General features: G+C 50.4%; 1 long non-coding RNA gene and 1 other non-coding gene across 4 annotated transcripts in view; one reads left to right on the forward strand and one right to left on the reverse strand.

Annotated features, from left to right (window-relative positions):
- LOC131489491 (uncharacterized) overlaps nt 1–22,961 on the forward strand; it is a 115,849-nt gene that overhangs the window by 19,428 nt on the left and 73,460 nt on the right. The gene's annotated exons all lie outside the window — the stretch shown is intronic.
- TRNAP-UGG (transfer RNA proline (anticodon UGG)) lies at nt 20,491–20,575 on the reverse strand. The gene has a single exon. It is a non-coding gene; the product is annotated as a tRNA-Pro (tRNA).

Raw genomic sequence — 22,961 nt, forward strand, 5'->3', positions numbered from 1 at the left:
GGCGCTCGTGCAGCAGGAGCCCGTATGTATGTGGTGATGAACGAGTGTGCACTTGGGAAGCGGTGACTGTCTGCTGACTGGGTAACACGTGGCTCCATCACTGGCTTCCGGATTGTTCCATTACCGGGCTGCACTGCTGCGGGAGGCTTTGATTCTCTGTGCCTTTTTATCCAGGAATGACCTAATTCTATTTAAGGTGGCGAAAGTTACTTGAGCTCATGGTTGCCATAAAGATTTCGACAACATTTTTCAAATTGGTTATTATTGTGCTCATGCTTTTCAGTGCAGATTTGAAGACTGCAATGGAGAAAATAGAAATGATTCATGAGGCAAGTGCGAGACATGCATTTTATGTGCAAGGCCAGCGTGGCTCCCGCTAGGCAGCAGTCCTTTGATTTTTAAATGCTTATTTATTTTTGAGAGACAGAGACAGAGCACAAGCACAAGGGGGGCAGAGAGACAGGGAGACACAGAATGTGAAGCAGGCTGTGGGCTCCGAGCTGTCGGCACAGAGCCCGACGTGGGGCTTGAACCCACGAGCTGTGAGATCATGACCTGAGCCAGAAGTCGGACACTTAACTGACTGAGCCACCCAGGTCCCCTCGATTATAAATCTTTTAAAAAAATTTTTTTTAACATTTATTCATTTTTTGATACAGCGCAAGTGGGGGAGGGGCAGAGAGAGAGGGAGACACAGAATCCGAAGCAGGCTCCAGGCTTCCAGCTGTCAGCACAGAGCCCGACGCGGGGCTCGAACCCACGAACCGTGAGATCACGACCTGAGCCGAAGTTGGACACCTAACTGGTTGAGCCGCCAGGCGCCCCTCTGTCCACCCGTCCTAATGAGCACGTATCTTCCAGGGCTGCAGAAGTGGTCCGGCCAATGTGCATCTCTGGACCAGGCCCTCCCCTCTCAGCGCCCTCTGTTTGGGGTACAGTGCTGGTCGCATATACTTTGCTGCCGTCTCTGTTCTCCGTTCTCTCTGCCACAAACACCTTTAAATCCACAGTGCTGGAAAGAAAGCCATTGTGGGAACGAGTGAGTGAGTGAATGAAGAATCGCACGGTGGGGGGGGGGGGGGCTTGCCTTCACCCCTGCTGGGACACAGGGGTGATGCCTTCCTGGAAGCCCAGATGAGCCAGACTTCGTCCGGAACTGGCTCCTGCCTCTTCCTCAAGGGTTCCTCCATGGGAAAAAGTTGGGCGAGCAGACTGGTGGTGCCCATTCCAAGATCCCCGTCCGTCACAGCCGTTGGGAGAGACTCTCAGTTGGCCAGCTCACTTCAACCGCAGGGCGTCTGGAAATCGCTGTCCTGGGTCACGTTCAAACCTCAAGCGAAAAATACGGGGGACAGAGCCTGTAGTTCTGTCGTTTGCTTTCAGCTCCGTGAGGGAGAGCATCTGATTCACCGTGGCTGACGCAACGTGGGTTGTTCTCTCTTACTGTAGGACGTCCAGAGGTAGGTGGTTCCACTGGTGGTGGGGGAGGGGGGATTCTGCAGCAAAATCATGACATCCAGAGGCTTCCCTGGGTCTTCCCATTCAACCACGTCAGGGAACCGACTCCCTCACGATCCCGGTGTGACCGCAGAGCCCCCATACATCACTGGGACACACAGCTCTAGCAGCAGGAGGGGACGTCGTGCTCACACATCTTGTTTCGACCGTGGAGGAAGACCTTTCCCCCAGCATGAAAATTACCCTGAACCACACCCCCCCTCCCCCACCAAGGTGCTCTTCGGTTATCTTACGTCATAATTTGTTGCCTCAGCGGCAATGTTGTGATCGACATCTCTGTATTCCTGCACAGAATAAATACTTGTAAAATGAAAAAAAAATCCGTATTTTGTTGGACCACATGACTGAGTGAGCTGTGATGTTTTTTTAAAAAAAGAGAGAACAGCACGAATCGTGGTCCTTTTGGCTCTTGAGGACGGATGCTTCCTTTTCCGTGAATGGGATCAAGGGTTACGGGAGGAAATCGGCAAACGGGAGCCATCGGTATGAGACACGCTTACGTGTCGGTGTCCTGGGCCTACCAGGTGGCACGGACAGGGGCTTGCTCTTTGACTGATTCCCGTCTGTGTCACCGGGAAGCAGTTCTCAGAGGGAGCGAGCTACATCTGCGTGGCCAGAAGCCACCCCGCGGAGCCTGCCTCCACCTCCCCGCTGGACCGGGCGCGAGAGTGAACAGCTCAGTGATCCTTTCCGGAAAGCGGAGCTCGGGCATCTCTCGGGCTCGGGAGAACAGCAGAGCCCTGAGATACGTTTGTTCAAAGCTCCCACCCACTTTGTCCTGTTAAACTCGCGGATACCGAGTTTAACCTGAAGGCTGAGAGCGTGCAGGCCGTGTGAAGCCTTGGGAGCCGGGAGAGGGACGGCAGGAGCTCGGGGCCTAGGTGTTCCCTGGGGCCTGCCCCGTGAGGTGGCCGTCCACACGGACAGTGTCAAGGCCACCTGACTCCTGAGTTCCCGTGAAGGCCGAGTGACCAGTCCGGGGAGGCCAGTCCGCGGGACGCGTGAGGCTCCCCCGGAATCCTGGTGTTATTTTCTGCAGCATGAGGGCTCTCTCCTCACCTTCTGTCCTTTCTCCCGCCGACCAGATGCAGAGGCCTTGTGCACAGGTCTCCCGCTCCCCCTGAACCTCCAGGCCTCCACATAGCCCGGATCGGCTCACCGGGAGAGGGGCAGCCTCGTTCCTCCGCCTGGGGGCTGTCTCTGCACCGCCCGGAGTGCGGTGTGCCCGGTCCCGACCTCTGGCAGAGAGGGGGCGCAGAGGAGTCCCCTGCTACGCGCACTGAGCACACACAAGGTCACCTTGAAGCACTTGTGGAAAAGAGGGAGGCTGAAATCATAATTTAAATACAATCCTGCCTGTGTTCCACTCCAGAGGCACCTGCTGCGGGGCGTGGGGGGTGGCGGTAGGGTGAAGCCATTCTTCTGGGTTCGTCTCCGTTTGCTCGGGAAGCTCAGGGCCCAGGCATCCCCCTCACGTGAGGCTATGTATTAGGTGCCTTATGTCTGGCTTAAGGGATCTTCAAAGGTGCTTTTTAATAATGGCTTTTTTTTTTTTTTTTTTTTTTTTTTTTTTTTACCTTGTGCATACTGAGCCCTAAACTCTCCTGTAAGATTCAACTCCATTCACCCTTGGTAAGGCTCTCTAAGAATTTAATATATTTTTAAGACTTCAGGAGGTGATGCCGTTTCACGGAAGCTGATGCGTATGCGTTTCCAGCAACGGGTCGATAGGAAACTTGGCAAGGATTCGTGGAGATAGGGACACGCCATGCATCCAGTCTTGAACGGGTGCTATCCTTGGAGAGCCAGGGAGGCAAACAAAACCATCCACTGCTAAGACACAAAGCAAAATGGGAGGCCAACAGAGAAAAACTAAAAACAAAAAAGATAGCTCCTTCCAACCCTGCTGTGGGTTCAACGGCGTGTCCTGCATCATCTTGCAAGCAAAAGGCCTTCTCCTCGCCCCAAATTTTGTTTTCATTTTATTTTTTAAATTATGAATTAACTTCACGTGCACTTAAATATGCAGAAGTTATCGTGCACCTGTCCGTTTATCTCACATCCGGCTTTGTTACAGATTAACGTTCTGCCATTATGGCTTTGGAAAAATTTTTGAGCGGGGGTGGGGGGGCAGGGGGGGACATCACAGACATGGTGGACCTTTCACTCCCTTCCTGGAAGGAGCTGAGCCCCCCGTGGCTGTGTGAAGGGCCTTTCTGGACACCCGTTGGGGGATTATGCAGAGTTTTCAGACCCTCTGGTTTTCGATTCCTGCCCTGTAGTCTGAGAGCTGGGGGAGGGGGTTGCTCTAGGATAGGTCCCTCCTTCTCAGCTCTGACTGGTGGGGGGGCGGGGAGGGGGCTCCGTGCTGGGGTGAGCTCCTCCCAGGCCCCCCTCTCCCCCAGCACTTCCCTGGCTCCCCTACCTTCCCTCCGGCCTCTGGAAGGTCTCAGGCTGTGAGGGACCTGTCCACATGCAATCCTGTCCCAGCTGCTCCCGAAGGGACTCCTTGTGTAGCACTGCCACCTGGTGGCCCTGTGGTTTACTTGTCAGCCCCAGGTCCCTGGAACTTGCCGCCTGGACGGATGCTGAGTTACAGAGCTAGCACACGAACCCGGCCAGACCGGCCTTCCGGGGAGGGTTTATTCTTTGTCCATCAACCTCCACCTCTGTTCGTTTCGTGCCCACGGGAGGCTGGTGAAGACCTAAGGGGGCTCCATGCACTGACCCTCGGACATTGCAGGGGGGTGGCGTGCAGGGTACCAGCCCCCTGCACAGTCAACAATTTGAGTACAGCCTTGGACTTTGCAGAAACTGAACTACTTCTGGGCTGCTGTTGACGGGAAGCCTTCCCGGTAACAGCAGCCGTGGATGAACACATATTTCTTTTTTTTTTTAATTTTTTTTTTTCAACGTTTTTTATTTATTTTTGGGACAGAGAGAGACAGAGCATGAACGGGGGAGGGGCAGAGAGAGAGGGAGACACAGAATCGGAAACAGGCTCCAGGCTCCGAGCCATCAGCCCAGAGCCTGACGCGGGGCTCGAACCCACGGACCGCGAGATCGTGACCTGGCTGAAGTCGGACGCTTAACCGACTGCGCCACCCAGGCGCCCCGGATGAACACATATTTCGTACGCTGTGTGTAGCAGGTGGTGCACCCTTCCGATAAAGCAAGCCAGGGGAAGTTGAGAAATTTATAAGGGGAGAACATGCGTTTACAGCACAGTAGCGTGTTTATGGAGAAAGCCCCGCAGTAAGTGGATCCGTGCGGTTCAAAGCCGTGCCGTTCGGGGGGGTCAGCTGTACCTCCTTCGCACGTGACCGTGCAGTGCAGCAGCGTTAGCTGGAGGACGTGTGTAAAGCTGGGGCACGATGATGAGCCTGCAGTTGAGACAGACCAAGCTTTCTCCTGCACACGGCACACCATCGGCACGGTTCTCAGCTCCGATCTCTCCGGAGCTCGTAGGAGAGCAGACACTCGTAGCTTCCGCTTGTCATCGTGTGTGCCCTTCCTGCGTCTTACTGGCCGAGAGCTGACCTGCAAAATTGACTGACCACCTGTTGTTTTCTCTTATTAAATCAATCCGCCCCCCCCACCCCCCCGCCGAGTATAACACAGCTCGTTGTTGGACAGGACTCAACCACGCCTCCGTGTCCACACCTCTCAGCCCGCAGCCCTGACTTATTGGGGGGATAGCAGCTGCCAGGTGGCCACAGAGCTTCTGGGGGGCCCTGCTTTTGCTCGGTTATCATTGGCCCCGGGTTTGAAGGACACTCCTCCCTTTGGGGTCAATCTACAGGCTGCTCGGCCCAAGTTATTCACTACAATTAATACAGTCCAGTCTTGCTGTCTCACTGGCGACGTTGTCATGGTTCCAGGCTGATGTTGTGACTTTCTTGTAAATGCCACAGACAGCGTACTTCCCAGAGCAGGGACTATTCCTTCCGTCTAACCCAGAGCCTGGCGCTCTTGGGATGCTCGGCGGCCACTGCTGAATCAACAACACTCTGTGTTTAAGAAACCAGTGCAGTCTCGGTATCTATCAGTCGTCCTTCGTGCCTTATGGCCTGCAGCACACTGGGTAATTTTGCTTTTGCTCTAATATCTCCTTGTATAAAGCAGTCAGTTGCCTTGAGCGTGGCTCAGAATATATTTCTCGTTAAATTGAGTTCCAGACAAGTCTGCAAGGGTATTCGCCTGATGTTCCAAAGGAGCAGTGAGCCTCAAGGGCATAGTGTAATTATTCATTTGCTAAATAACACAGACACACAATGGCTTAATTACAGTATTTTGCTGTGAAAAAGAATTGTAGTGATTTCCACATCAGAGTATCTCATTAATGAGATTTGCTAACTGTTATTGGCAATATTCGGAAATGCCCTTTTATTTTAAATCATTTTCTAAATTGCTAATGTCGTTTGTGGGAGAGGAGAGCTCCTCATACCTCTTGTGGAGGTGAAATGTTAGCGATTCAGAAAATCCTCAATGTTAATTTCTTCCCAGGTGGCAAGACTTGATGGTGTGAAAAAAAAATGCATTTTTGACATCTCTCTATGTCTCCACATCATCAGTATTCAGGTTATTACAAGCATCAAGAATTCAAATGTAAAAAAAAAAAAATCCAAAGATGAGGGTTATTTCCCCAAGAGTCCACACGTTCCAGAACATTAACTGTCAATGTCATAACTCTGGGTCCCAGCCCTGCCACTAGTGACCTTTGTGGCCAGGTTAAGACACTTATCATTCGTGGGCCCCCATCTCCTCATCCGTGACATAAACCGGTTTGTTCACTGATTGAACAGATCTGTCTGGGTGGTCCGGGCTCTCTTCTCAGCACTGGGAGTTCAGCAGCAAAACGGGGCTAGAGGAGGCCCCTGATCTACAGGAGGTTCCCTCCTAGTAGGAAAAAACAGACCATATGCCTAAGATAGCTCAAGCTGCTTATATATATCTTATTAATATATATATATTAATTATATATAATATATATAATATATAATTAATATAAATATTAATATAAAATTTATATATTTTATATATTATATATAAATATATAAATATATATTATATTATATATAAGTATATATATACTTATATAATATAAAATATATATTTTTATATAAATATTTAAATACTTATATATAAATATATAAGTGTGTGCGTATATATATATATACACACACACACACACACACACACTCATGCAAATGAGTTTGGGTGATTTGGTTGAGAAATACTTGGGAGCTCCCACTACAGGAAGGATGGCCAGGGGAAGCTTCCTGAGCATGCCGACATATTAACAGACACTTGAATAAGAAGGGAGTCAGCTTTAGACATTTTGGAAGAAGAACATTCCAGAAGCAGGGAGTAATGAGTACAGAACCTGGGATAAAAGTTCATTGATCTCTTACAGGGACATCAAGCAATTGAATTCAATGATTTCTACATGGGGCACTTGAAAATAGTGTCTCATATTTTCCCCACGCTGGGCAGTGATAGCCCAAATTATCCATTTTCATGGGTTTCATTTTCTTGTCCTTACCTGGCCTTAGTTTTCCTCCCAAGTGCTTCATCCCTAAGTAGGCATGTGTGTGAGTGCACGCCCAGGAGCGTGTGCGAGTGTACAGGTATTTTTAAGCCCCGTTTCTTGGACTGCATTTCCATCCTTCCTTATCTGACCACACACACCCCACCCCTCTCAGTTACCCAGCGTGACCAGCCACTGGACAATAGAACAAGAAAATTCTTCCGGTCGAGCCTTCTTAAAGATCCTTGTGTGTTGTTTCTCCTTATAATTAGAGATTGCCAAAAAAATGGGTGGAACTTGAAGGATATCATTTACCTATTATTTTTTTGTCAGTCCGGAATATGAAAAGTGCAGAACTTAGATTCTGGTCCCCATCGTTTCAGACCCTGTCGCCAACCGAGGGGCTCTTTCATGAAACGGTGCCGGCGCCTTGGCGGCCCGCGGTGGTTCAGTCCGCGGATTCACGCACGCCTGTATTTGCCTGGTCTTTGGAAGAATGTGGGAGGGGGTGTGGAGCGTTGTGTGGAGGGGCTGTCCCCTCTCATCTCGGCCGTCCCAAGTTCCATGACCGTCTAGCTGCTCACACTGTTCCTTCCTCATGGCGTTGGTCACCGCCACACGTTGTGGATACCGGGGTGTAGGTCTCACTGCAAAGAAGACAGTGTCCGTAAGAGCGGCCACCGCTGTCTTCAAGGCCGTGTCTCCACGGTGTGGAGCCCAAGCCAGCTGTTGGACAAATGGGTCTCGTCATCCTACCCTGCGACATCTCACTGTGATGTGGCTAGGAGGTTATGCGGGAACGTGTGAACCGGGAAGAGAATTCAGAACCATAATTTCAAGTGGCGCCCCATACGTAATTGACATTCTGCTTTTTTTATTCTGCTTTGTTTTGTAGCTTTATTGAGCTATAGTTGACATGTAATATTGTGTAAGTTTAAGGTATAAACCATAGCGATTTTATTTATTTTTTTTTATTTTTTTATTTTTTCAACATTTTTAATTTATTTTTGGGACAGAGAGAGACAGAGCATGAACGGGGGAGGGGCAGAGAGAGAGGGAGACACAGAATCGGAAACAGGCTCCAGGCTCCGAGCCATCGGCCCAGAGCCCGACGCGGGGCTCGAACACACGGACCGCGAGATCGTGACCTGGCTGAAGTCGGACGCTTAACCGACTGCGCCACCCAGGCGCCCCAACCATAGCGATTTTATATACGTACATACAGTAGACCCTTCCCCCCTCCCCCCATCTGCAGTTTTACTTCCCACAGTGTCGGTCGCCTGGGGTCGACCGTGGTCTGGAAGCTGATGATCTCCTTCTGATGCATCAAGGGGTCAGTGGCCGCCTAGCGCTATGTCACATGCCGGCATCATTCACCTTGCTGCTTGTCGCATGGGCATTTGGTCATCCACACCGTCATTGTAGGAAGAAGGGTGAGTGCAGAATAATAAGATATTTCGAGCAAGAGAGAGAGAACATGCACATGACTTCTATTACAGTATATTGTTATAATTGTCCTACCTCATTATTAGTTACTATTCCTGAATCTCCTACTGTGCCTGATTTATAAGCTAACCCTTATCGCACATCTGTATGCGTAGGAAAAACCATAGTACCTGTAGAGTTCGGTTCCCCTTGTGTTCAGGCATCTGCTGGGGGTCTGGGAACAGACCCCGCACAGGTAAAGTGGGGGGGGGGCACCGTATGGCAAAATGATTACCGCGGTGAGGTTAACACATCCATCACCTTCATCGTTACAATGTGTGTGTGTGTGTGTGTGTGTGTGTGTGTGTGCGCGCTGAAAACTGTTAAAATCTACTCTCTCAGCAGCTTTCAAATACCTAAGAAAGTGTTGTGAGCTGGTCACCATGCTGAATGGTCACACCCCCAGCATGCATTCATTACCCCTGTAACTGGAAGGTGCCCTCTGATCGCATTCACCCACCCCTCCACCGCCTCTGGGGACCCCCCAGTTTACTCCCTGTTTCTGTGGCTTTGTTTGTTTAGAGCCCACGAGTGAGGGCAATTATTCACCCGCCAGAGAGTCGAGGTCCTGCCGTTTGACGCCTCTTGGGTGAAATCTGCCTTGTTCCTCTTCCTTGTCGCTGGCCTCGCCGGGGAAGTCAAGTCAGGCGTGCAGACGGGAGACAGGAGCCTCACTGAACTGCGTGGAAACTACTGCCTACACTTAATAAAGTCACATCTCTGATAAATGGGTGTATTAACAACTTCCATAAACATGAATGAGTTTAATTGCTTCAGCTTAAAAGGGGACAATTTAAGGGACTATGATCTAATACATCTGCACTGATTTATTTCTGTTTTGTGAATTAGGAGCAGAAAGCAAGTAGCGAGATAAACCCTCGGCAGACGAATAAATGAGAACCGGGTTTTTATTTTTATTTATTTTTATTTTTTTATTTTTTCAATATATGAAGTTTATTGTCAAACTGGTTTCCATACAACACCCAGTGCTCATCCCAAAAGGTGCCCTCCTCAATACCCATCACCCACCCTGCCCTCCCTCCCACCCCCCCTCAACCCTCAGTTTGTTCTCAGTTTTTAAGAGTCTCTTATGCTTTGGCTCTCTCCCACTCTAACCTCTTTTTTTTTTTTTCCTTCCCCTCCCCCCATGGGTTTCTGTTACGTTTCTCAGGATCCACATAAGAGTGAAAACATATGGTATCTGTCTTTCTCTGTATGGCTTATTTCACTTGGCATCACACTCTCCAGTTCCATCCACGTTGCTACAAAGGGCCATATTTCATTCTTTCTCATTGCCACGTAGTTCTCCATTGTGTATATAAACCACAATTTCTTTATCCGTTCATCAGTTGATGGACATTTAGGCTCTTTCCATAATTTGGCTACTGTGGAGAGTGCTGCTATAAACATTGGGGTACAAGTGCCCCTATGCATCAGTACTCCTGTCTCCCTTGGGTAAATACCTAGCAGTGCTATTGCTGGGTCATAGGGTAGGTCTATTTTTAATTTTTTGAGGAACCTCCACACTGTTTTCCAGAGCGGCTGCACCAATTTGCATTCCCACCAACAGTGCAAGAGGGTTCCAATGAGAACCGGGTTTTTAAAACAAAGTTGAGGGGCGCCTGGGTGGCTTGGTCGGTTGAGCGTCCAACTTCGGCTCAGGTCATGATCTCACGGTCCGTGAGTTCGAGCCCCGCGTCGGGCTCTGTGCTGACAGCTCGGAGCCTGGAGCCTGTTTCAGATTCTGTGTCTCCCTCTCTCTGACCCTCCCCTGTTCATGCCCTGTCTCTCTCTGTCTCAAAAATAAATAAATGTTAAAAAAAAATTAAAAACCCCAGAAAGTTGATATCATTAGAACGCGATTAACTTTTTCTCCTACTCCAGCATCATGGACCAAGCAAGCCCCGGGGGACCTGTCCTTCAAAATAAGTAAATTTCTGGCTGAGGAATGACATGATTTAATCATTTTGTTAAGTTGAAGTGCGTCACTGTGACTATTTGGAGGCTGGTTCCTGGTTTTTGTTGTTGTTGTTTGTTTTGTTTTCCTCCCCGTAATTTTGGGAGCTTCAGAGCACGCACACGGGGCTCGCTGTGTGTCGATCAGGTGCCTCTTGCACATGGAGTTTTTTGATCAGCCCAACACTGTGACAAGGTGGGGAGTAGTATTACCCCCATTTACAGGTAGGGAGACCGAGGCGCAGAAAGTTGAAGTTAACTGACCGCCCTGGGGGTCTTTGGTGCATCCTTCTCGAAGGAGGTTCTTCCTAAAAAGAGCTTTTCATATTTGCTCATCTCGCTTGTCCCAGAGGGAAGCTCCGTAAGAGTGCTCGTGACCGGGCGAGGGGACCGCACCAGTTTCAGGGGCCCCAGGAATGTCTCCAGGATTCTGGCTCTCTGCGGCCCTCTGGGCTGGCTTCCCTTAAAGGCGGTTTCTCCGTGTCTGGAAAGACACAGCCACCAGCACCTGTGGGGTATTTATCCTCCTCCAGCTTAGCATCCAGGAGAGAGAATATACCAGAAATCCTAGTAACTAACCCCTTGGCCAGCGTTTAGGTCACGCTTGCTCCTGGGCTCACGTGTGTGCAGGGGTCCCCAGTGCTGACCACCCCAGCCAAATTCAGAATCCTTATAGCTGTTCATAGTCATGTAGGATTTTCTCTCTTCTCACATAACGTCCCTCATTGTAGAGGTGCACAGATGCCTCCTTATAGCCGAGTGAGTGCTGGTCCCTAACGGATAGTAGTTTATGCCAATATTTAAGAACCTTCCACTCGGTGCTGTCCGCCCTTCACAACACCTCGGGGCACAGTGTCACCTGCCATTTAGAGGCTCTCGTGAGGGGGACGCATGGATGTGTCAATGCCCTCTTCTGCCGTAAGACGTCACTACCAACTTAGAGGCTTAAAGCAACACGCATTTACTACCGTGCGATTTTGGAGGACGGGCTCTAATAGGGGTCTCGTTGGCCTAAACGCAAGGTGTTAGCACGGCTGTGTCCTTCCGGAGGCTCTGGGAGGGGGGCGCATTTCTCTGCCCTTCCGTCCTCCAGAAGGAGGACGCCCACATTCTCCCAACTTCTTCATCTTCAAAGCTGGCGTCTTGGGTCGTGGGTCTAGCCCTTGTCAAACTGCATCACTGTGACTTCACTTCTGTCTCCCCCACATTCAAGGACCTTAGGACGACATTGGGATCACCTGGGTGATCCAGGGTCATCTCCCCACCTCAAGGTCATCTGATTGGTAACCTTAATTCCATCTGCAACCTTCCTTCCGTTTTGCCATGTCACCTGTCACGTCCATAGCTCCGGGGACCGCGGCAGGGACCTTTTAGGTGTTGTTCTGCTGTCCAGAGCGGGACAGGGGTTCCCTCTCCACGAGAAGCCACGGGAAAACATCACGACCTGCACGAGGCCACGCGAGTCGGGACTGAATCTCACCAACGCTGCTGTCCCTGTTTTGTCTCTGCTGTATTTTTCCTTCGAGATGCTAAGATTTGTGGGGCTTGCTTTCATTGCCTGTCACTTTTTAGCAGAAATGAACTGCAACTGTTTAATGAAACAGCTGTCTGGAAGCCGAGGAGTTTGTGCAGAAGTAAAGGGCACGTTATTCCTTGTGTTATTTCCGTCCGGGAATTGCGTGTCACTGTGCCAGTACCAAGAACTCAGTGTCGTCTTCCCTGCCTCCCACCGTGAACTTGGATCCATGTTCCCCATAAGGCTTTCTCTGTGGTCGGCGAGGCCAAGTTGGCTCTGGGAAACATTTTCCAGCAGTAGTTAGTAGCTGAGACAGGGATGGCTTCCTGAGCCCCCAGCATTAAAGTACAATTTATTTTATCTTTCAATCACCGTTCCTGGAAGGCAAGCCCAAGTTAAAAATCCCGGTTTGCTGGTTAGAGCTAGGGACGCCCCGCGGCACGGTTAAGAGCCCCACGTGATGGATGGCATAAATGGATCTAAATGCAAATTTCTTTGTTTCTCATTCTCTGGACACGGGCGACTGCACCAAGGCTCTTTATGAGTTCTATCTTAAGGGCATCTTTAAGTGTTATTAAAGTTTGAAGAGCAAGAAACAGCCCAGAGGCATTGTAGCTGGAAATCCATGGGTGGTGTGTTGTGAAGATGGGCCCCCCCCGGGGGTGGATCTCACGGGGGGTGGGGTGGGGGGACGGCTAGAAACAAAATGATTTGTGTCCTTCGACACCTGTTAAGTTTGCGTTTTCCTCTGAGAACCTTCTTCTGCTTCTGCAAGTCAGTTTCTCTTATGCTTACGGTTGTTTTCCCTAAATGCCCCTTGTCATGGAGAATGAATTTGGTGGGAGCGGAGTCACGTTCTCGCCCAAACATGCACAAAATTGCACGGGAGGCCCTCCTTCTGCCCCGTTCCGCTGCCTATTCTCCTTGTTGGGAGAACCCTCCAGAGTGTGGCTGGCAAACTCCTGCACGGCTGGGTCACGTAAAACACTTTGGTCTGTTTCGCTACTTAGAGATGAGGTCGAGCGGCAGCACAGTCAGTGTCTCCAAATGACACTAGGTCCTCTGTCCGTCCTTCCTCTCCCGGAGTCTTAGCTTACGGGGATCTTTCCGAGACGGAATGTCTCTGTGGGACAGATGGAGCACCCTCCTCCGGTACCGAGAGTAAACGTGGCGGCCACAGCCCCGGGCCATGACCTGGGGTGGAGTTTGTCGTGCACACTTGGCTGTGAGTCTCCGAGGCTGATCTGGGCCTCTCAGGGTAGGTAGTTGCAAGAGCCGTCATGAGATCTTTGGCTGAACCAAATGATCTCTTCGAGGCAACCAGTTCAGGGGCAAGAGCGGAGACTCGCCTGTGTCATTTCAGCAATGAGTGTGCTGATGTCTTCTCTTTGATAGAAGGCGTGAAGACGATTTAAAACGTTTTTTCCATTTGTTTATTTTTGAGAGACAGAGAGAGCACAAGTGGGGAGGGGCAGAGAGAGAAGGAGACAGAAACCGAAGCAGGCTCCAGGCTCCGAGCCGTCCGCACAGAGCCCGACGGCGGGGCTCGAACTCACAAACCGCGTGATCGTGACCCGAGCCGAAGTCGGACGTTTAAGCGACGGAGCCACCCAGGCACCCCATGATGATTTTAGAGCTATAATTGTGTCTGCATTTTCTGCCTCATAGCATAGTTATAATTCAGACATTTCTATTCCGTGCACCCTGGGCTGTGGTGAGTTCCACAGACAGCAGTTGTCATACGAGCTGTACCCCTTCTGTCGCATTGGGAAACGGTACCTGCACGGGCCTGAATCCTAAGCCCGTTCCCCAAGCTTGAGGGGAACAACACACGCCTGGTGCCTCACTTTGGGTAGAAATCATCTGAACTCCTACTGCTGGGAATCGCCACCACAGGTGGATTTATCCTTTAGACTCCTGGGTTGTTAGGCGTCATCCGGCTCGGCTGAAAATCGCCCGGCAGATCTTATGTCTGCAGCTGGTCACATAAGCTGAAACGTGTGCCCACCGGGGAAAGTGCTACCGTGTGGAATTTTCAGAGTGTGTGCCGTCTGGTCTGCCCTTTGCCCACGTACATGATCCCACGTAATCCCCGCAACTACCTGCCGAGGCAGGCTTTACTCTTACTTCCCGTTTCCAGATGGGGTAACTTTTCCAAGACCACACGGGGACTGGGTGATGGAGGCAGGATTCAAACCCGAGTCTTATTCCAAACTTCATGCTTTTTGCCACACCTCTGTGCTTCCTCCAGAAGCTTCCAGGGAGGTGGGACTCTCCAGGGCAGGGGATATATAGATAATACAGAAAGCGTATGTGTGTATGTGTATGTGTATGTGTATGTGTATGTGTGTGTGTGTGTTTATATGTATATGTGTATGTATATATGTATGTGAATCTATGTGTATGTGTGTATACATTTGTGCGTATATATGTGTGCATGCGTGTTTATATATGTGCACGTGTCTGTGTATATATGTGTGTATTGTGTGAGTATATATGTATGTGTGTGTGTAGGTGTGTATATGTGTGTGTGTGTGCGTGTATAATATATGTAACTGGGTCCAGCCTACTCTCCTGCTGCAAACAGTGAGAAACTTCAACAGCATGAGATATTAGGAAAATGTGAATTAAAACCACAGCGAGGATCACTGCACACGCATTACGGTGCCTGAACGAACAGACTGGCTGGACCAAGTGTTGGCCAGTGCGTGGAGGTGCTAGAATTCTCCAGAATATTCTCCCTCATTCAGTGCTTCTGGGAATGTAAAATGGCACAGCCACTTCCTAAAAATGGTCTGGTGTTTTCCTAAAATGCTAAACCTAATGGATCCCGTAACATTAAGAACATTTTTCTACTTCACAAAGGATCTATTTTTTTAAAAATTAGTGATCTTATCATATCCTCGGTTACAAGACCAAAGGAGAAAACCGCAGTCCAGAAATTCGTGCAAGTGTTTCCACAGACCTTGAGGCAAGAGCCAGGGATTAAGGAATATTCGGGAAGATGACACCATGAAAGAGAGGGTGAGTACGCCAGCGGGTGGGTGCATTACGGTCTTGCATGAAAAGCTCCACGAGTAGCTCGGAGACCAATGGACCCCTGCTCGCGAGTCTGTATCCAGGGGCGGCGTCTGGCCCATTGGTCTCCACCTCTGTGTGCCAGTTCACAGAGAAATCGGTCACAAAGGCCCACGCCAGCGTCGCAACACCTCGCAGACAGGATCGTGCATCGGGCTGGTGGAGCAGAGACGGTGCCCCAGCGTCTCACACAAATCAAGTCCTTCGCCATCAAGTCCCCCCGCCCCACCCCAAGCCCAGAGTTTCCTCGAAAGGTGGAAGACAGGTTCGAAGAGATGAATTCACACTTGTGTTCCTAATTAGCTGTCTGGAAGGCAGAAGACAGCATTGGAGGCCGCTCGCGGGCACTAACGAACATTTAAACGGCAGCCGTCGGAGGGGACGCGGGCAGATGACGGAGGCAGCTGCCACGAAACCGTGGCAGGGGGCCAAGTGACAGTCTGACACGTGCACCCGGGAGAACCAGCCCCCCCAGTTCTGGGTGGGAGGAGAGAGATGCGGGGCCGGGAGACCTCAGCGCTCGAACACCAGCGGCTAAGTGAAGAGATTACTGCTCCTTCTTGACTTTGCACCCATTTCGTACAGGGTTCCTGCGCTCAACCCAGCAGCTGCCGTTAGAGCTCTCCCTTTAGCGCAACTGTTTGCCGGAGAGAAAACCTTCCCATTTTAGCAAATGAAAAGAGTTCCGGTTTAAGCATTGTCTTTATTTGACCCAAACTGGCCTCAGGGAAATAAAAATCAATCGGAATCTTTCTCTCTCAGCAACCTGAGGGGCCCCTGGCTGGCTCAGTCAGTAGAGCGCGTGACTCTTGATCGCAGGGTCACAAGTTCAAGCCCCATGTTAGGTGTGGAGCCTACCGAAAAAAAGAATTGAGGGCACCTGGTAGGCTCAGTCATTTGAACATCCAACTCTTGGTTTTGGCTCAGGTTGTGATCCCAGTGTCGTGGGATCAAGCTCCATATCGGGATTCTCTCTCCCTCTGCCTCTGTCCCACACTAGCTCGCTCTCTCTCTCTAAAGAAAAAAAAAAAAGAATTTGATTGGAGGCATATAGACTCTAGTTGAAAACCCAGGTCAAGGAATTCTGCCCTCTTAGATTCTGGAGCTCAGTGTGCTTTTGGCCTTACTATGAAAACGTTTGATTTCATGAAGGAGTCCAGCATACTGCCCATAAACTCTATGCTTTTAGATTTGGATTAGCAGTTTGGCAGTTCTGAAAAATCCACCCTATCCCCTTAGATAGAACTAAAATCCAGAGTACGTAGTGAATTACAGTTGTGGATCGACAGGTGTTGATCAGTATTGACTGAAACACTGGAAGAATTCACGTTTCTCAAAGCTAAATGCAGTGTATTTCAGGAAGAAGCATAATTAAGGTTCTAGAAAAAACAAATATGTTTTACTGAGAAAGAAAAAGAAAATGAACAGAGACTTCTCTTCCCAGAAGAGGACCAGAGGGCAGGTGGAGAGAGACAGGGACACTCAGCCACCCCCCAGGACAGTAGTTGAGCCACCTTGCTATCTGGAGGGCTCACCCAGTTTTCGTTTTCTGATAAACTTTGAAAACTAGGACACGATTGCTTTTGAGTCTGAAGCTTTTCATAATTTATTCGGGCACCTCCAAGTGAAAGTCGAACGTGCCGTATTCTGAAAAGAGGGGTATGAACTTGGACGCGATCGGCACCAGCGTGGGAGGTAAGGCAGCTCTGGCCGCGAAGACACACGGGTCCGGGTGGGCACGGCGTGGAGGAGACCCCGGTTCTCACAGAGCTGGGTTTGGATCAGAACCGGTCTGATGGCAAAGTGTCCAGGGACCCTGGCCCGGGGCTCACCACCCTGCACGCGTGTTGAGTGCCCATCCGCCTGCAGGCACGACACCGTGTGATGCGAGAGACAGGCTTTATGGGGTCCCACGCGATGTCTCAACCCGCTTTGTGAAGCGAGGCTCCATGTTGAGATCCCTTCCCGCAGAGTCGTATGTGCGAGAAAAGTCCAGCCGTCAGCGGCAGCAGTTCCCGCGAGGTGCGTGTTCCAGCTTGCCTCCAGCCTCTGCCGGAAGCTGGCTCCTCTGTGAACTGCTTTAGAAAGCCTCCTCTTTCGTTCTTTTATGCCACTCATCGTGATGTTTCCTGACTCGTCACCCCTTGCGTGGTCGTTTCCTTCCTCCGGTATTAGGAGAAACACGCTGTGGTGTGGTTGCCACGCGCGCAGGGCCGACGACCACGTCCCGTTAACCGTGGGTGCCCCCTGAACAGCCGGCACCGAATTGAACAACAACTCTATGCTCGCAGGCGTGAAGTATCGAGAGAAGCTTGGTCGGTGTCGCACAGGGGACACCGTCAGGCTCGAGAGCAGCCCTGACCGCTAGGACTTTCTGCCATGACGGTAACCGTCTGTATCCGTGCTAGTCAACGTGGCAGTCACTGGCTCAGAGAGCTTTAGCAAGAGGGGACCTAACTCGTGATCATCTGGCCTGCCCCCCCCCCACCCCCGCCCCACTCCCAGCTGGTTTTAGGCTGGTCTGGTATACCAGAAGTCTGGTTCGTCGTGGAACATGTGACAGGCCTCGATCCAGATGCCCAGACCCCTCGAGTGGATCTGGGAGTGACGGAGAGGGCACGTCTGCCCGTGTGCCATCTGGGCTCAGGGCTGGGGTGCAGATGGGCGGGGCCTGTTTAACCTCTGGGGTGCTGCCTGCTGAGAGCGTCACGTGCTGACACGGTCCCCTGGTCACCAAGGTTAACGATGCTGTGCTATGCCGAGCGAGGGTACTCTTATGCCTCCTTAAAGAGGACGAAACCAGGCGGAGTGAGGTTTAGCGACTCACCTGAGGCCACACAGGTTGTTTCTGACGGAATCACATATAATCTGGAAAGTAGTGATGGAATCGGGACGCCTGTGTTTACAAACGACACGGGATTCACCTTAATGGCTTGGCTAATAAAGACAAGTACAAGCTCACGGAACTAAAAATCCCGGGCACCCAAGGAGCCGAAAACATATCCACGCAAAAACCTGCAGGTGGATGTTTATAGCAGCTTTGTTCGTAATTGCCCAAACTTGGAAGCAACCACGTAGGTGGATGCATAAACATACTGTGGTCCATGTGGACGATGGAATGTTATCCAGGGATACCAAGAAATGAGCTATCAAGCCATAAAAAGACAGCGAGGAAGCTTAAATGCCTATTACAAAGTGGAAGAAGCCAATATGGAAAGGCTACGTACCCAATGGTTCCAATTCTATGACATTCTGGAAAAGGGATGACTGGAGACAGGAAAAGGTTCAGTGGTTGCCGGGGCTTAGTGGGGAGGGATGAAACTAGCTGTCAGGGCAATGAAACTAGACGTATGACATTATAACGGCAGGCCTGTGTCATTACACATTTGCCCAAACTCACAGAACATACAAGCGTGAGCCTTGTTGGGTGACAACAGTCGTGTGTCACTGTGGGTTCCTTGATTGCGGCAGATGTCCCACTGTGGCGGGGCTGTGTCGGACTGGGGGCAGAGGGAACGTGGGAAATCTCTGTTTCTGCTCAATTTTGGGGTGACCCTAAAACTTCTCTAAAAAATAAAGCCTATTAAACAAGCAAAACAGAGGCATCTCTGGATCCAGGCTCTGTAAAACGTGTGCATCAGGACCAGCTCTTTGACCATCTTTGGGCTCTGCTTCCTGTATTGGCTTCATCTCTGGCACTTTCTTCATGTACCAACACCTACAAGCCTCAGCTCCCTGTAGCTCCAAATCCCAGAGGAACAGAGAGATGCTCTTTACCTACAATTCCTGAAAGTGTTTTTTTTTTCCTTCGTAATATCCTGCCCATACCTCCCTGCCCCATGGGGTCTGCTGGGCATCTCTGCCCACATGGGTAGAATGTTCTGGTGGCCAGGGTGGAGGCCCCGTGCCCCTCCTGCGCTTGGGGGGCGGGCTCAGCCCCGCCCACACTGTGTGGAAGAGGGGAGGGCTGGGATTTGAGGTAATCAGGCGCCAGCTCACGTACCCAGCACCTGTGCCTGAGCCACGGTTTGTAAATGGAATATACTTCCGTGTGGAGTAGTTTCAGTACTGGTACCTGCTTCCAAGGCTGGAAGAATTTGGCTCTGGGCGCTCAGGAACTGTGTGCGTATCGCGAACGAGTCCAAACTGATTTCTAGAGAGTTACACGGGGAGATCACAGTGGTGAGCTTTATTACGTGAAGCTGGACAGAGGCCCAGGCGCCCCTCTGAATGCATTTTCGAAGCGTGATCTGGGAAAGGAAGCAAAATGTAGGCTGTAGCAAGAAGTCTACGGCCAGGCTCCCTACTGCAATCATTTTGAGTTTGCAAGGGCCAGAGTATTTTAATTATCCCTGGGGCAGGGAGCTAGGGTCACCGGCTCACTATCGTGTAGGGAAGCGTCTTGCTTCAGATGGCTGGGAAAATAATTAGAGGGGCAATAAATATAAATGTCATTCAAATGAGGCTATTAAGAGTTGAAGCTTGACATTTCAGTATTTAGCATTATTAGTTATATGTGTAACAAGCCGTTGCACCGAAAACAAAATGATGGTAGATGAGTTGGTGTAAATTAAAGCATCCCATTTACCCCGCATGTAGTTTGAAGCTCCCCTTCCTTGCTAATCAGTCTGTTGCGCATAATGGCCGTTCTTGGCTGGGGGTGTTTCATCATGTTTTGCGCGTGGTCGTCCGCAAGTATTAGCAATAAATGGCATGACTGTCCCGCACGGAAATAACCGAGAGTAGGCCGTATGCCCGCGGATGATTTGAACACCAGCCTGGTTGGTCTTGGGCAGAGGAGCTCAGAGGACAGCGTTCAGGGTTCAGAGGAGTTCACACGGATTCTGGCTGCTAAGACTTGACTCCCCTTAGGAGGGGGAGGAGTCCTTAGGAGGGCCCTCTTCCCCACAGAAGTGCAAGGTGTTCAGGGACTGCTTGACTTTGAGGTCCCGTCTTGATGTTCTGAGTACTTGTTCTGCGAAGACGTTTAGTGCTGTCCCCTGACTGGATTAGCTCCAGAGGAGGCTTGAGAGCAAAGCCTGGACTTTCCAGCGCGTTCCTGGGAAGGTAAACACCGTCCTTGGCTTTACGCTTCCCCCAAATGTATTGTTTACATTTGGAGACTATTCTCTGGGCCCTTACCTGTCCTCACCACTTTGGGTTGAGATCTCTTTTATTCTGCATGAATAAGAACAAATAAATATGTTCCTGGAATTTATTAATATACCTGATATATTTGTGATATAATTATACTGGAATTAAGTAATTGAGATCCTCTATGTTTTATTTAAAAAATTATTTTAATGTTTATTCATTTTTGAGAGACAGAGCATGAGTGGGAGAGGGGCAGAAAGAGAAGGAGACACAGAATCCGAAGCAGGTTCCAGGCTCTGAGCTGTCCGCACAGAGCCTGACGTGGGGCTTGAACCCACAAACCGCGAGATCATGACCTGAGCCCAAGTCAGACGCTTAACCGACTGAGCCACCCAGGCACCCCTCTGTATGTTTTCTTTTCATTAGTCCACCCACATACGAACCACAGTGACAAGAGTTTGGGATGTGAGCCACCCAAAGAGACACGCGATCAAAGTCATCTTGTCCTACACTTGGGACACGTCTTCAGTGATAACCCTGTGACCCAGGTCAAAATACCCGATGAATGGGGTGGTCTGGGGAGGAATTCAAGGTCAAAATACTTGGGGATGTTTTATGGAGATTTGAGTTTTTTCCTCCTCTTTTAACTTGAACCTGGAACTCGCAGATTCGCTTGGGCCAGAGAATTGTAAATACCCAAGGTAGCGCTCTGCCTGAAGGGGACGGCATTGCTCTTGAAACTTTGGACCAGGGGCACGATAGTTTCCCCTACTCCTGGTTGCTAGGGATTCCTGGAGCGCTGGCAAATGGCTCCAGCAGAAGCAAGGGGTGGCGAGTTGAATCACGGCCGGGGGAAGGATGTCGTGCCCCTGCGTGCTAACGCCTGCTTTTGAGGGCTGATCCATCTGAAAGTATACGGAGTCTCTGTTTCTTTCTGTGCTGGCAGAAAAGCAAGCCCCAGACTGGATGCAGTTCCAATCCAGAGGAAGCATGGTCCGTGCACAGAGGCCAGGAAGTCCACTCCTGTCGTGTGCCGGGAAGGCTAAGCGCTGGAGATGTCTGGGGAGGGGCACTCACGACGGTCACAGTCACTATCTATGAATTACCTTCCCTCACTGAAATAGAAGGAGCAGGGGCCACCCTTGCCTTAGTCACTGCTGTTTACCAGTGCCCGGAACAAAGCTGGCACAGGGTCCCTCCTCATTCGTTGCCGACCACGTGTCCGTGGGATGTATGTCTGCCCTGAGCGCATGCTCGTATGGGTCCAGCACTGGCGATCGTGTGTCTTCGGTATCTTGTCTCATCATCGGCGTCCTGACCTGGAGTTTCTAGGACCGCCCTGACTTCAAACATTATGCTCCCTTCATAAGGTGACACCTAATAGACTACGTGTTTGGATTCTGTATTCGAAGAGCGTGGTCTCTGGACTCTGACCCCCTTCTTTGGGGCAAGTCAATCTGCCTAGATCAGAGAGAGGACACGTCTTTGGGCCCCAGCCCAACGTCTGCTGGGCCCCAGCAGAGTTTTTAAAGACGCTAGCTCCCGGGGCTCTGACCTTGAATGTTCCGAGCTGAAGTAGAAATTGACTCTGTTGCGATATTGGCCTCAGATAATAACCTCCCCCGCACCCCCCACCAGGAGGCTCTGCTTGTTTTCCAGTGCCTTCCCCTGTGGTGGCAAATGGTGAGGAGAGTGGGGCCTGCTCATAATGGCAGAGGTCAGTCTCCCCAGTGGCCATTAAATGGCCCACAGCCCCTCATTAGTGCAGAGTGGAGGGAGTCAGGCCAGCTCAGCCATCAGAAGGGACATCACCTTTCATTCTGGGACTCATTAGTGGCCTTCATCCTCTGGGGCCTGGTACCGACTCCCATCTAGACTTTGTCACCACCTGGCATCTCTGTCATGTCTGGAAATGCGCTACTGATGCTGTGTCTGAAAGCCGCATTTCTAGTGTTCCAGAACACTGAGTGAGCTCATTTTCAAATCCCTGTCCCGGAGCCCAGAGAAACAGCTCCTCAAGTCACGGGCATACCCCAAACCACTTCGGTTTCCGTGTCCCGTAACTGGACCCGTGAGTAGGTCTCCAGGGACAGAAGCCACAGATACCATTCTTTGCCACCGTTTGCCGTCACCTCATACGTGCATTTCACTCTTAATTACCCCGTTGGGGGAAAAAATGAGTGTTTCCTAATCAAACTATTGCCAGGGAGGATACGGGCACATTTCCACATAAAATATTGCAGGAATGCTGGAACGGGTCCCATCGACAAAGGAAAAGTAAGAGAGTCACAGACACATAGTTCTTTCTAACCGCATGGTTAGACCGAATTGCCTTAGAGTAATTATCCTTGGCCAGTGGTTTGACACTGGGGGCATTTTGTCCCCAAGAGGATGTTGGGTGATGCATGGATACACTGTTGGTTGTCACACTGGGATGTTACCGGCATCTAGTGGGTAGAAGCCAGGAAAGCTGCTGTGCATCCTACGGTGCCCCTGGACAGCCCTCACCCCCCGCTTTACAAAAAATAATTATCTGGTCCATCATATCAGTAATGCCCAGGTTGAGAAACCCTGTCCTCTAAAAATGAGTTTGAGGCTTTTGTAATTAACACAATGAACCCGGTAGGAGATGTGACTGAAATATTGGATTTTCATTAATTGGAGACAGAGTATTTCATTTCTTCTGAAGGAGAGCTCATCACCTAGGACTATTTACACACTTTGGGTTTACAAGAGCCCGCAAATCCCTTCCATTGAATTTCTGCCCAGATGAGAAGTGTTGGA

This window comes from Neofelis nebulosa, chromosome 11 (assembly GCF_028018385.1).
Source record: "Neofelis nebulosa isolate mNeoNeb1 chromosome 11, mNeoNeb1.pri, whole genome shotgun sequence".
Classification (NCBI taxonomy): Eukaryota; Metazoa; Chordata; class Mammalia; order Carnivora; family Felidae; genus Neofelis; species Neofelis nebulosa.